Here is a 14,894-nt window from a genome sequence, read left to right on the forward strand (position 1 = left end):
CCTCATTCCTTCAACCATCCCTGTCTTCCTTTCTTCCCTCCCTCCCCGCCGTCTCTTTCTCTCCTTCCTTCTTTTCTTCCTTCTTTCAGATCAAATGGCATAATGACACAAGATTAAGCAAGTCTTCCAAAGGTTTATAAAGAAGTCCTTAAAGGTTGACTTGACATCAGTTTTCAAAGTATTTAGGGGACGGTTCATGGAGAGTATGTTCACACCAGCAAATAAGTGGACTTATTCTTATTTTCCAATGAGATAAGAGCACACAAAAAAAGAGCACCAGTGACTTCGAGTTGCTGAAAAAGAAATGTCTCAGTAATGACTCATGCTCCTTAATGAAGAGTAAACGAGGAACTAATAGTGCTGGCATTCATACAGTTCTTTTGAATTCACAAATTGCTTCCACATTCACTTCTGTTGTAAACCCATTCCAATCCCATGAGGCGGGACAGGCAGAAATGTTTAGCCATTTCACACACATGGCAGGGGCACACGGGACACAGGAGACTCAGGCTGCCTGTGTGGTGCTGTGTGCCCGACTCCTTGCAGGGTACTCCCAGGTATGACTCTCTGTCCTCCCAGAGGATCAGGGTTTCTCGATTTCACTAAAGGCTGCCCTTTGTCAATGCTGAAATCCTTGTTCTGAAGATCTTCTGGTCTTCACAAGAAGATCCTGGCTGGGTATTTCCTTGCAGCCCATGTGTACCAAGTAACCCTTTGCATGATGGGATTAGTGGTTTCCTGGGTTCCCCCAACTGAGGCAGGCAGGGTAATCTGAGTAGAAGTACATTTCCTGATTCAGCGAGAAGTCTAAAGGAGCTTCGAGTTCCCAAATATCCTTACTGAATGGGGTGCAGTCCAACTCTTTCCATCACTCCAGCAGGACCTCAACTCCCTGCCAGCCCTAAGGATTTGTAGTTCTACACATTTACACAGGGGCTGCAGGGAAGGACAGACATACAGAAATGGGATGTGCACTCCTCCTGTGCTTTAAATGCATAGAAACCGGGATTCTGATTCTGTAACTGAACCAAATGCAATCATTCTGAGGCAGAGGAGGGGGAATGCAAGCATCCTACAGCTCAGTTTTCTGTGTGTCTGAGCGTCTGAGCGAGAGAGAAAGGGAGGGCTCTTCTTTCATAGCACCTGTAGGTGAAGATAACTTGAGAGGTTTTTGAAAAAGTATGGAAGTGATCATCTCAACCAAGAGAATGCTGGAGGAACCACATCCTGGTTTTCTGTTAGGAGCAAGGAGAGACTAAAATAGTTCAAAATTAGCCATAGATTTTCCCTCCAGAGACTACAGTTTGACTTTATTTATTTTTATTTTGTTATTATTTATTCGTCTTTAAAGGTAAGGTCTTGCTATGTTGCCTAGGCTGGTCTCAAACTCCTGGCCTCACGTGATCCTATTGCCTTGGACTCTCAAAGTGCTGGGAGTATGGGTACAAGACACCACATCTGGCCTACAGTTTGACTTTAGATTCGTGTTAAGATCTTTCAGCTTAAGTAAATTCATATTTCCAGTGACATTCGCTATACTCCTTATGCTGGTCATTTATCTTAATATTTGATTTCAAATAATTTTTTGACACTTCCCTTGCTCTGCTCTGTATTGCAGCTATATTTAATGAGAGATGTTGAAGAGAGATTGGAGGGTGGCAGGCAGGTAGAATCCAGGGTATTTTTCCCTCTTTGCCGCTTCCCAGACAGTGCGTCTGTCTTTTCTTTCATGCTCCAGCTTTGTTCCAGTTTCTGCAGGACCTGAGCTTCAGTAATACCACCTTCTTTGTCCCTCCAGACACAGAGATTATAGTGGCTTCCTGAACTTGTATTTCTGGTCTACCACTACCTCTATGACAAATCCCTTGATTGAATTCCTACTGTTCGAATATACAGAGTAGTTTCTTTTTCCCCAATGAAGCAGCTCGGAGTCCCTGAGTAAGAAGTGGCAGCCAAATGTGATAATGAATGAAGAATCATTTTACAGGCATTGAGACTAAGAAAAAAAAAAGTTTTATTTTCTAAAACTTACAGATGAAAGGTGACTGTCAGCTTTCTACAGATGTGAGTTCCTGCAGAATAAACGTACTTGGGGGTCATGGATGACCTAGAAAGGAAGGAGCTTCATAAACTCCTCTTGAGTATCTGAAATGAAATAGAAGTCATAACCTCAACACTATTCTTAGATTACTGGTGGAAAGATACATTCAGAAAAGAATATACCCTATGTCTACCCCAAGTATATTTATCTGGAAAAACTGTTTTTCTCTCATTAGTGTCAAGAAACAAAAACTGGTGCACTAACTGCTTTAGTGAGAAGGTTCGGAGATCACAGAAGTTTGTATAACAGCTCGGGGAGGCATATCTAGAGAAGGAGGTAGAGGAGATAAAAATCTTATCACTTAGCCAGGTAAAAAGAGACAAGAAGAGCAGTGGCCAACCAGGATTGTGTGCCTTGGGGGATGTAATATCAGGAAGTATACATATATACATACCTGAGTTCCTCAGGTACTCTTGTTGAAATGGGGGAAGGATCCATCTAAAAAGGCTGCAGACCTCCATAAGGGGGGAGATACAACTCCAAGAGAAAAAAAAATGGAGAAAGAAAGGCCAGGGAAAAGGAAACGAGGCGAGTCCTCTTTTCTTGTTAATGTAGCTGTAGAAGATGGCGCCATTTCTGGTATGGCTCGGGAAACTCCCACTGGACAGATCCTCCTGAACATCTTCACTATAGCTTTTAGAAAAATTACAGAAAGCAGTTCACTGAAGTAACTGCCAAAATAGCTGATTCTAAAGGGGAGTTGGCACTTGGAGGAAGGAAATGGCACCCGGTGAGTTTCCAAGGCTTCTAGTCTGTGAGTATGCTAGATCAGTGTCATGCTCATGCAGATTGACTGAATTCCAAGAGAAAACCCATAATCTTTCTGGCCCCAAAAACCAGAGAACAGAATTTGGGATAACTACTGCCACTAGACAGGAAGAGGGATGGCACATGGAATTCAAGAAAAGAGAGAACCAGAGAGAAGAAGTCCAAATTTTACACATAAACTCTGCCCATATCTCTGGCTAACCCCCTCAACTAGGTATGTACGGTTGACTCAATTCTGCTTACGTATAAAAGAACTGAACTGAGATTTGAGATGCTACCCAAGAGACCTAATCTGCAACTTGAGCAACCAAGTATATTGCCTATTGAAAGGGACAATTTACATACTTTGGAAGAATATAACAATCCAGAGTCACCACAACATAATATTCACAACATCCAGGATATAATTACAAATTACTCAATACATAAAGAAACAGGAAAATTTAATCTATTCTTAAGAGAAAACACAGCAATGAGTCCAACCTTAAGAGAACTCAGAAGTTGGGATTCACAGATGAGGATTTTAAAGCAGTTATAACTATGCTCAATGCTGATATACAAATAATCAATAAACAGAAAGGAAATCTCAGCAGACAAATAGAAACTATTAATAAAAACCACAAGTTAAATTCTAGAACCAGAAATACAATATCTGAAATTAAAAAAAAAAAAAATCACTGGATGGGCTTCATGAAAGTGAATGAGGAAAGCATCAGTGACTCTAAAGATACATTAATAAAAATTCCAGTCTGAAAAATAAAAGGAGAAAAAGATTAAAAAATAAAAACGGAGGCTCAGTGACCCACAGACAATGTCATAAGGTTTAACCTACATGTGACTGGAATCCCGGAAGAAGAGAAGAGGGAGATAATAGGGCAGGGGAAAAAAAAATTAAAAAACTAGGCCCGGCGCAGTGGCTCACACCTGTAATCCCAGCACTTTGGGAGGCCGAGGCAGGCGGATCAACGAGGTCAGGAGATAGAGACTATCCTGTCTAACACGGAGAAACCCCGTCTCTACTAAAAAATACGAAAAATTAGCCGGGCGTGGGGGCGGGCGCCTGTAGTCCCAGCAACTCCGGGGGCTGAAGCAGGAGAATGGCGTGAACCCGGGAGGCGGAGCTTGCAGTGAGCTGAGGTCGTGCCACTGCACTCCAGCCTGGGAGACAGAGCGAGACTCTGTCTCAAAGAAAAACAACAACAACAACAACAACAACAACAACAACATAAAACAAAGACTAATGGCTGATAATTTCCTAAATTGGTTAAAACACATAAATTTACAGACTCATAAAATCAGCAAACATCAACCAAGATAAATATACTTACAGAAAAAGGCATAGAAACAGAGGTAAATGAATCTTCTACTCTCTCTTTTTTTTTTTTTTTTTTTTTTTGAGACAGTCTTACTCTGTCGCCCAGGGCTGGAGAGCAATGACATGATCTCCGCCCACTGGAACCTCCTCCTCCCGGTTCAAGCAATTCTCCTGCCTCAGCCTCTTGAGTAACTGGGATTACAGGTACCCGCCACCATGCCTGGCTAATTTTTGTATTTGTAGTGGAGATAGGATTTCACCATGTTGGTCAGGCTGGTCTGGAACCCCTGACCTCGTGATCCACTCTCCCTGGCCTCCCAAAGTGCTGGAGTGCTGGGATTACAGGTGTGGGCCACTGTGCCCAACCCAATGCATACTTTTGAGGACGACAAACAGAGGAAATAACTTTCTTTTTTTTTTTTTTTTGAGACGGAGTCTCGCTCTGTCGCCCAGGCTGGAGTGCAGTGGCGCAATCTTGGCTCACTGCAAGCTCCGCCTCCCGGGTTCACGCCATTCTCCTGTCTTAGCCTCCCGAGTAGTTGGGACTGCAGGCGCCCACCACCACGCCCGGCTAATTTTTTTTGTATTTTCAGTAGAGACGGGGTTTCACCGTGTTAGCCAGGATGGTCTCCATCTCCTGACCTCGTGATCTGCCCGCCTCGGCCTCCCAAAGTGCTGGGATTACAGGCGTGAGCCACCGAGCCTGGCCGGAAAGAACTTTTTAAGGGAAAATTCATTTGGGTACTTTTTTTTCTTTCTTTCCAGACGGAGTCTTGCTCTGTCACCCAGGCTGGAGTGCAGTGGCACCATCTCGGCTCACTGCAACCTCTGCCTCCCGAGTTCAAGCAATTCTCCTGCCTCAGCCCCCCAAGTGGCTGGGATTACAGGCGCCCACCACCACGCCTGCCTAATATTTGTATTTTTAATAGAGACGGGGTTTCACCATGTTGGCCAGGCTGGTCTCAAACTCCTGACCTCATGATCTTCCCGCCTTGGCTTCCCAAAGAGCTGGGGTTACAGGCGTGAGCCATCGCGCCCGGCCGGGACTTTTTATAGAATTAAAGAACACTAATAGCTGGCCTAAATGCGTCCTTCATTCCAGGTTCAGATGGGATGAGCTATTGAACTGCCTACGGCCTTTGATTGTTGCAGCCAGGACTCCTTTCTTGGGCCCTGTGCTTTAGGGAAACCTATGTTTTGTTTTGTTTTGTTTTGTTTTGTTTTGTTTGAGACGGAGTTTTGCTCTTCTTGCCCAGGCTGGAGTGCAATGGCCCAATCTCCACTCACTGCAATCTCCGCCTCGCGGGTTCAAGCGATTCTCCTTCCTCAGTCTCCTGAGTAGCCGGGATCACAGGCATGCACCACCGCGCCCAGCTAATTTTGTATTTTTAATATTTTTAGTGGGGACGGGATTTCTCCATGTTGGTCAGACTGGTCTCGAACTCCTAAGCTCAGGTGATTTGCCCGCCTCGGCCTCCCAAAATGCTGGAATTACAGGCGCGAGCCACCACGCCTGGCCTGGGAGACCTATTTTAACTTTGGCATCCCAGTCTTCTCCTTGTGAAGTGAGGAGATTGGGGCCCAGGGGAGTCCCGCTCAGATCTATGCTGCTCTTTCTAGACCCCACTTCAGGCACTGGGGTATTAGGTTCCCTAAGAAAATGGCCTCAACCCCATTTCCAAACACTGCAAGGGCTTCTTTTCCAAGTCTGTTTAGCAGAGAGTGATCCAAGGGGCTGCTGTTAAGAGGGGTGCTGGGGAAAGGGTGTGAACAGGACTTGAGCATGTGGGTTGAGGTGCTTACACACTAACGAGGGGTGGGAACATCATTTGTATTCCTTCTCTGCGTCACGCAAATATTAGGGACAGATATACATGGAGCATATTTGCTATCATCTCAGGGGAGTGAAGGGAAGTTACAGAGAAGCTCGGTAACGTAGTAAGAGGCAGATGTGGAATTTGTATACATTGCTAGCCTCAAATCTTGGGATTTTAAAAAAAATCCGTTCTAATCTTTCATTTAACAGTTATTCTTATTCTTCCTCCCACCCCTGCTTTGAAGTGGCTAACAGATGTGTAAGCACATGCATTGTGTAAGGCACAATGGTGGCTGCAGTCGTCATTGTGGTCATTGTGGTGTGCCATCCAGACCCCCTTTCATTAAAATACTTACTGCTTCAGCTGCTGGGCTTGTTGTCAGCACCCAGTATCCAGCTGTTAGCACTTCCAGATTGCCTCAGTTGCGGAAGGATCCCTCACACAAATACATGCCCCCATCCCTGGGATAGTTCACATCCAGTGACTGGTAGATGCAGGATACAGGCCTGGTGATCTCAGCCTTACTAGGATAACGCTAAATTTTCTCCAGAGCTCCCCATAGGGTAGGCTGAGGCTGTCATTTGGATTTGGCCTTCATTGTCATGAATTTGCTCACAGTTTCCTTCTGACCATTCCTGCTTTCTTCCCCTTCCTTCTACAGAACTTGATACGAATGATATTATTTAATAAATATTCTGCATGCTAACCTGTATCTGCTTTCTGGAAAATCCAACTACAATAGTGATCCTTACATAAGATGCAGATAAACTGATCTCTGTTCCCAGTACCTTAGTGGGGAAAGTGGGGCATGAATCTAAGTTACAACAGTATTAGATACATGTAGTAAGAAGTGGGGGATGTGGAATCACTGTAAGGCATGATTAGCATATTAGGGATGCCAATCCCTTCTTCCATGCCCTTACACCTCCTCTTTAGAGAGTCTGATCTTTCTACATCCCTGGAAGGAACAGTCAAAGGTGCCATGTAGTCATGTACCTTCTTTCGCAGTTGACTTGTCACGGGGTAGACATCAGACCCAGGGGAAAACAACCTATTAGCTTTTCCTCCAAGACATTCAAAATTGAGACATAGTGAGAACCTACTCAGTTTCCACCGGACTCTGGAATCGATGAAACAAACAAACCACCAGACATACACAAAATCCAGAGAGCAGATGTGAAGAGAGCAACGACAACGAGACAGATATGAATAGAGAGGCAGACAAGTGAGAACGGGGTGTTCCAGAGATGGACAGAGTAACTTCCATTCCTGATTTTCTGGTTTCTCTTCCTCCAATTTCATATGAGACCTGGCTGCATTTTTTGCCTTAGGTTCTGTGAGTTAGGCCTGTATTCTTTTAATTCAACACATTGAGCTTTTTTGGCTGAAGAGGTCTGTTTCTTATAATAATATTGGAGTAAGACAATCATAATGGGGAGGGATTTGAATTGGGAATTGCTGGAAACGAGATTTCAATATGGGAAGATGAAAGGATCTTGGAATTCAAGGCAAGGAAAGCATCACACATAAAGGTGCTGAAACACGTACTTGTTGGACATATTTGGCACATGAGGAATGAGCCAGCTTGGTCAATATGGGTTGAACAGAAAGCAAAATAACAGGATAAACACTTGGAAGACTGATGAGAAAGCTTTGATTAATCGATGGAGCTGGCCTGGATTTAAAAAATCTGTTTATTCTTTTTAGAAATTCCCAAAGGCTACAGAAGACAGAGAATAAGGGTAGAAAGCAGTAAAAGTCAGCTGTTGGAAGAAGTGAGAAAATAAAAACAGGGCAATGGTGTGTTATATGCAGCAGGGTAATAAGAAGAGATGAATGAAAATGGGCAGCGAAATAAAAGGAATCAATGGGGTACTAGCAGGGAATCTGGGCTCCCTGCTGAATGATAGGGGGGAATAGGCTGTTTCTTAGGCACAACATTACATTTGCCACATGTGGCTGCACAGGCTGGGCCCTGCCGACTCCAAGGAAGGACTCCCCTTTACAAAGACTTCAAGTGAATGGTGCCCCTGGGCTTGTGCAATAGGGGTGGCCTTACTCCTAAGTCATAACTCTGTGTATCCACTCAACATCTTTCAATTGATGGCCATAAAAGTCCCAATTCAAACTGGTTTTTAAAACAGGGGGACTTTATTGTCTCATTTAACTGAATAGTGAAGAGGCATACGGGCTTTGGGGGTGGATTCAGAAGTCCACACCATCAGTGCTCTCTGGCTCCAGACCTCTTTGATCCTTTCAGAGCAGCTCTTCTCTGTATGTCAACTCTATCCTCCGGTTAGGTCCTTTGATGGCCAAAATGGCTTTAGTAGTCTCAGATCCAATTTCTTTATAACTCTCCCTACACAAAAGAATAGAATCTTCTTCAATGATTTCTCCAAACCCTGATTAAATATCTCCTCACGTCTCATGGACCTAAATTAGGTCTTGTTCAACCAAGTAGTGTACAGATGAATATCTAGCAATTCCCTCTCCCTGTCTCTCTTTCTCAAATAAGAAAAAGAAAAAGAAAAGAGGTAAAAATAAAAAAAAAAAAAAAAACCCTGATACGCAGCGTTTGATTTTTATGGCACAAACTCTCTCACCATGGCTGATTTCAGACTACCAATGTGATGTCCCTGGACCCAGCGTGGGGTAGAGGGGGCCGCAGTGGACTGTGAAGCCCCTGGGAGCTGGTTCCAGCAATCTGCTAGATCTGTCTCTCAACCAGTTCCTGTGAATAGGTAGATAAGCCCTGCTGATTGGCTGAGGGAAATCAAGGGTGGCTGTCGAAGATGGTTGGGGTTAGTTCCATTCTTCCACATGTAAGGTAGGGATGGAGAAAGTGGAGAGCAGTTGGCCAATTGAGAAATGTCTGGTACTGTTGAAGTTAATGCAGGAAGATGAGGATGGAAGGTAAACTGTTGGAGAGAGGAAGGCAGATAACAGAACGAGATGTAGAAAAGGAGTCAAAGATAACAATTGGGTGGCTTACACAGAGCACGAAGCATGGGGCACAATGAAGAGCAAAGTTAAGGAGTAAGGACAGATTGACTAAAGTATTCATCTTTGCACTAAGGTATTCATCTAAGCTCTCTACAGTTTGGCCCCAGTTCATTTTCCAGGTCTATTTGGGAGGCAGTCTAGTGTCATGGGGACTAGTCTTACGATCTTGGGTGAGTTTGGGAAGCAATTCTGAACCTTTGCTCTCCTCAGAGCTTCATGGGGTGTTGTGAAGATTAACTCAGCCTTTGAGAAGGTGTAGGGCATAAAGGCCACAAATGAAGTCTCTGGGGCCGGGCTGCCTCACTCAAACTCCAGTTCCACCAGTTATTGTCTGTGGGACCTTGGGCAAGTTGATTAAAGTCTGCACCCCAGTTTTTGCATCTGTAAAATGAAGACTACCATAGTATTTGTCTCTAAGGTTGTTATGAAGATTATATGAGTTAATAGAGGTAAAGTGGTTAGTATAAAAAGTACCTGGAAAATGACAAGTACTATTCGGAAGTGATAGCAATAGTTGTGTAAAGTATTTAGCAGAATGTTAGGCTAATAGGAGCTACTAGATAGTCATTAGCTACACTTATTATTATGACCACCTGTTATTGCCTTAGCCAGCATGTTTTGTTTTGTTTGTTTGTTTTTAGAAATGAAGTCTCACTCTGTCACCTAGGCTGGAGCACGGTGGTGCAATCACTGCTCACTGCAAACTTGCATTCCTGGACTCAGGGTGTCCTCTCCCCTCAGCCTCCTGAGGAGCCAGGACTACAGGTCTGCAACACCTTGCATGATACCGAGATTTTATGCTCCAGGCAATGTTCACATTTCCTGCTGTTTGCTAGAAAAATGATTGCAAGACAGCGTGGGAAATGCAGACCACATCCGTACATTTCTTCTTCCTCTAAACTCTCAAATACTATGCTTGCAGCTCTGTGGGCACTTACTATTTCAGCTGCACGGTTTTGTTTTCTGTGGGCTTTCCTCATTTGCTCACATTCTTGAAGTGAGATGGTGGCTTGGCCACTGTGGGCAGGGTTTAAATCATATTGACTTTCTTGTGTCACCAAGGAGCTCTTGGATCATTGAGAAAAAGAGTGCATATGCTGATTTCAATGCATCAAACTCATCTTAACATAATCTAAGATATCTTGTCCGTGGGTATTGGATCTTGGCTTTTTCTACTGTTATATAGGAGAAAAGAATGGGTTTATATATCAGGCAGGGTGCCAGCAGGGGGCGGAATTCACCCCATGTGTTTCAAATGCACCTATTAATGCATAAAAGCCTAATGCATTCATAGGTTAATTAATACAGGGATGAACTAAAGACTGGCAGGGCTAGGCCGCGCATGGTGGCTCACACCTGTAATCCCAGCACTTTGGGAGGCCGAGGCGGGTGGATCATGAGGTCAGGAGATCGAGACCATCCTGGCTAACACGGTGAAACCCCATCCCTACTAAAAATAAAAAAGAAATTAAAAAAAAAAAATTAGCTGGGCGTGGGGGCGGGCCCCTGTAGTCCCAGCTACTCAGGAGGCTGAGGCAGGAGAATGGCGTGAACCTGGGAGGCGGAGCTCGCAGTGAGCCAAGATCGTGCCACTGCACTCCAGTCTCGGCAACAGTGCAACACTCTGTCTCAAAAAAAAAAGAGTGGCAGGGTTAAGGAAACCAACCAAGGGTGGGTGACAAGGCACCCAGAGAACAGTAACAGTGGGAAGTGCTACTTCCCTAAGTGATGAAGCAGGACGTTGTGTTTTCAGAGCCCAGGGAAGGTGGAGTCCCAGGGGAGGAGCCACCAAGTTAGAGCTGTTGTTACCGTGATGCCCAGCTTCTCTGAGAAACATGGACCTAAGGTAGGGAGGGGAGAAGAGTAAAGGCTTGTCTTGCCTGCTCCTTTTTCTCACATTCAGATCTTCTGCGAGGGTCACTCATTGGCTGAACTCAACCAAGAACCTCCCATCAATGAAGCCTGGGGGGCTCAGTCCTCAGAGGTCAGCCTGCTGGGGCCGGGGACAGGACCGAGAATAGACAATGGATAACATGAATTTTAAAAATATATTTTCTATGTTACAGTATATCCAAAAGAGTATCATTTCAACACGTCAGTGATATAAAAATTATGATGTTGATGATTTGCATTCTTCTTTTTTTGTACTAAGCCTTCAAATCTAGCGTGTATTTTACTCTCCTAGTGTATATGAATTCACACCAGCCACATTTCTGGAGCTTAATAGCCATATGTGTCCAGGGGCTGTTACCTTGAAAAGTGTAGTTCTATAGTTCTAGTCTGTTATCAGTATCATTGGACTTAAACATGGAAATAAAAAAAAGGTCAATACAATAAAATGATATCTTAGTGAAGAATAGTTGTAAAAGAATATGCCATTAAAGTCTTCAGGAAATCTAAGCCCGCATTCTAGGATTTAGAGTGCTTATTAACAGAGCTGATGAATGATTAAAAAGTCTTTTTCTCCTTCTAAAAACACACTTTCTTTTCATCAAACAGAACAAAAGGAACCAACAACTCAGTATGCAGATTATTTATGAGTCCCTCAGCTTTAAGAACCAGACGTAATACAAGTCTGCTATGTGTAAAACCTAATCCGTGATAAACACATGTATCAAAATTATGTGCCTATAATAGGATCTGTTTTCAAACACTTACTGAATGTACACCACATGTAAAGAATGAGCTTTATCGCCATGACCAGAAAATGTCACTACTTTCTATTCAGAATTTTTCCTTAGAGTAATAAAGCTGGACAGTGTTCTTTGTGGAACTTCAGAAGACTATGATTTCTTTTTCCATGAGAAGATTAGATTTTGTCATTTCCTAATCTTGTACGATTTCCAGTTTGTGACAATGTGGTTCATGTCCTTGCAATTTGGGAATGGTCGCTTGTTTTGGTTTTCCCAGTGAGATGGTTTTGTATAAAAAGCTTTTAAACTGTATCTTTAGTTTTTCTTGGTTTAATTCTCAGCTAGGGAGATTTCTCCTGTTATGTCTGAGTCTCCCCATTTTCTCTTACTGATGAAGGAGAAAATGTGTACAAATATGCGTTTTTCTAAGGATACAGTATGATATTGCTGTATTGCTTTTACATAAATATAAACTTCTCTGACAGCTTTACCTTTTGGAAAGGGAAATGGAGCAAAATTGTATTCTGTCTATTGCTATTAGAAATTGGATTGAAATAGCTCAGTAAGCAATTTTTGCAACCTGTTGATTATGTGGTCTACTTCTAGCAGGCAAATCCAAGCATATATTAGAATATATTTGAGAACAATGAAAATTATGCAAGTTTATATCTCTCCTGCCCCTCAGCCTTTTCTCTCTTCTAGAACATTCTATCTTCACTGAACATTCATCTACTTCTGAAAGGATGAAGAAATGCTCGACTTCCATGCTTTTCTGCCTTCTCTTCAAGAGTGCCAAGTGGCCAAGAAGGACTCTTTTCCCAGACGTATGTGTGTGCCCGTTTGAAAATTCTAGGGCTTCCAAAACCATGCCTGTGACTTGATGTTAGCATTCCGAAGAGTCTTTATTCATGGTTTAAGCACTTCATGAAGAGTCCTCAGAGTAAACTCCTGGCTAAAGGTGGATGGCCTGAGTTGATCCAAAGGCCAAATAATTTCCAGACATTTCTTTTGGATGGAAACACATGTCTTTCCCTTGGCAATAATCTCCTTGGGAGATAAGCAGGCACACCCCAACTTATAAATAGACTTTTCAGAAATTTCATCTGAAGGTCAGTTCTTTAGAATGCGTAGTGATTTCTTCCTATAGAAGTCATGTTATAAATGGCAGTTAAGGATCAAAGCCAGTCCAAAAATTCTTACTTAACCCAGACCTCGGTTGAAATAGTGCAACGGCAAAGAGCGGAAAACATAAAAGTCACACTGTGTGCATCTTGTATCCTTGTAGAAGTGGCATCTCATGGTGATGATGGGCACAGCTTCTGGGGCAGACTGACTGTGCTTGAATCCAGGCTTGGACACGCACTTACTGTGTGACTTTGGGCAGGTCACTTGGCTTCTCAGTTTCTTCATTCATAAAAGGGGCATGGTATTAAGATCTATTTCACGGAGCTGTTGTGTGAGAATTTAAATACACACATGTGCACGTGCACACACACACACGTGCATTATTAGAACAGTTCCTGGAACTCAGGAAACACCATGTGGTTGTCTGCTGTCATTCTTGGTTCTAGTAACTGGCAAGATGCTGGATCTATTTCAACCACTGATTCATATTTCAGTGAACAAAGAGCAATACTGAAGGAGTATTAACAACAAAACAACGGAGAAAAAAAGTAGTAGATGGCATTTCCCCCACCCCACCCCACCCCACAGCATTACTGTTTAGGAAAAATAAGATGAATTAGAGGAAACAGGAAACAGATAGGTACTGACGTTGAGTTATGGGACACGTTCAGTGTTTCCAAAGGTTGACTCTTTTTAAAAAGTTAAGTTTCTTAAAATTATAAGCAATTTGGAGAACATAGAAAAGCACAAGAGAGAAAAAATCTCCACATTGGAACCCCCAGAAATAGCCACCAATAACTTTTCATTTTGTCATCTTTTGGTATTTTGTCCTATGCATCTAAACAACTTCTCAAAAATAATTTATAGTTTGATTTAAGCCATCCACATTATTTTCACACTTGATTTATTCTCTTAGCAGCATACTGTAAAATTTTTCTTTGTATTCGTATAGTGTGTGATTTCTAAGGGCCTGGTGGCTTCCATCATGGACAGAATAAAATGGATACAGACAATCCTCAATGGATGAACATTTAGACTGTTTCTCTTTTTATACTATTCTAAATAATGTTGTTATAATTATGCATATGGATAAAAGTTTACTGTTACTCTTTATTCCTTTTAACCAAGAAGTTAAATTTCCAGAGACGTATGGATAAATGTTACTTGAAACCTAAGGCATTTGATACATTTTGCTGAGCTAGCTTTTAGAGTGTTGCAATTCATCTTCTTTTCCAGCAATGCAAATGCAATGTTTTAGAAAATTTTTTGAATTCTGACATTGAGAATGTATTTAATCTTGCCAATCTGTTAGATGAAAGGGGCAACTCATGATTTTAATTTTCCTTGTTAATCTGGTGTTGAACATTTTTCATATGTTTATTGTCCATGGGAATTTCTTTTGTCAATTACCTCTTCATGTTCTTTGACCATTTTTCTATTACTGTTCAGTTTTCATTTTTTCGCTTCCTTTAAGAAAAACCATTCTTTTCTTCTGTATTCATACAATACGAAAATGTATCTAGAAAGGAAAAAAAAAATTGCACTGCCTGCTCTGGGTGAGACTGTTATTGGAAAGTAAGGTGAAGCCCCCCCCAGGGACTGTTCATAGCAGCCTCTGCTGCACTGAGAGGTGAAGCTGAGAGCGGGTGACTCAAAGCAAAGAGGGATCACATGCGGGGTCCAACGGCTGGAGCAGGAAGGAAACTCAGGAGCCAGCAGTATCTGATATATGGATAGATATTAATTATTATAGGTATGGGAAAATAATTGAAAAATTAAAATAAGAAGGGGACGAATTATTATGTCGAAAGATTTTGAAAATATCAGACAAGTTGGGTGAAACAATTCTGCTGCTTTCTGGATGTCAGTTAAGTGGTCTCACTGATGAAGACTGTTTTTAATATTTTACGAAATAATAAGAATAATGTAGCCCAAAGACAGTTCACATCGCTACCACTGGAAAACTAGAGTAAGAGCAAGCTACAAATAATAAATGTACAATTATTTTCAATTGATTAAATTATGGTTTGACTAGGAAGAAAGGACAAGTTCTCAGTTAATTTTTAAATTCTCAAAAAATTTAAATTTTATTTACCTAAGATAAAACACTGAAGGGTAGGAGTCCCTCTTTG

The 14,894-nt window shown here is 42.3% G+C and overlaps 1 long non-coding RNA gene across 1 annotated transcript; it reads right to left on the bottom strand.

The window, feature by feature from the left end:
- Positions 1-8,134: 8,134 nt before the first annotated feature.
- LOC126938257 (uncharacterized) lies at positions 8,135-9,117 on the bottom strand. The gene is made up of 3 exons (XR_007720052.1): positions 8,994-9,117; positions 8,605-8,879; positions 8,135-8,498 (listed from the first exon to the last, which is right to left on the bottom strand). It is a non-coding gene; the product is annotated as an uncharacterized LOC126938257 (long non-coding RNA).
- Positions 9,118-14,894: the final 5,777 nt, after the last annotated feature.

Source organism: Macaca thibetana, chromosome 16 (genome assembly GCF_024542745.1).
Source record: "Macaca thibetana thibetana isolate TM-01 chromosome 16, ASM2454274v1, whole genome shotgun sequence".
Classification (NCBI taxonomy): Eukaryota; Metazoa; Chordata; class Mammalia; order Primates; family Cercopithecidae; genus Macaca; species Macaca thibetana.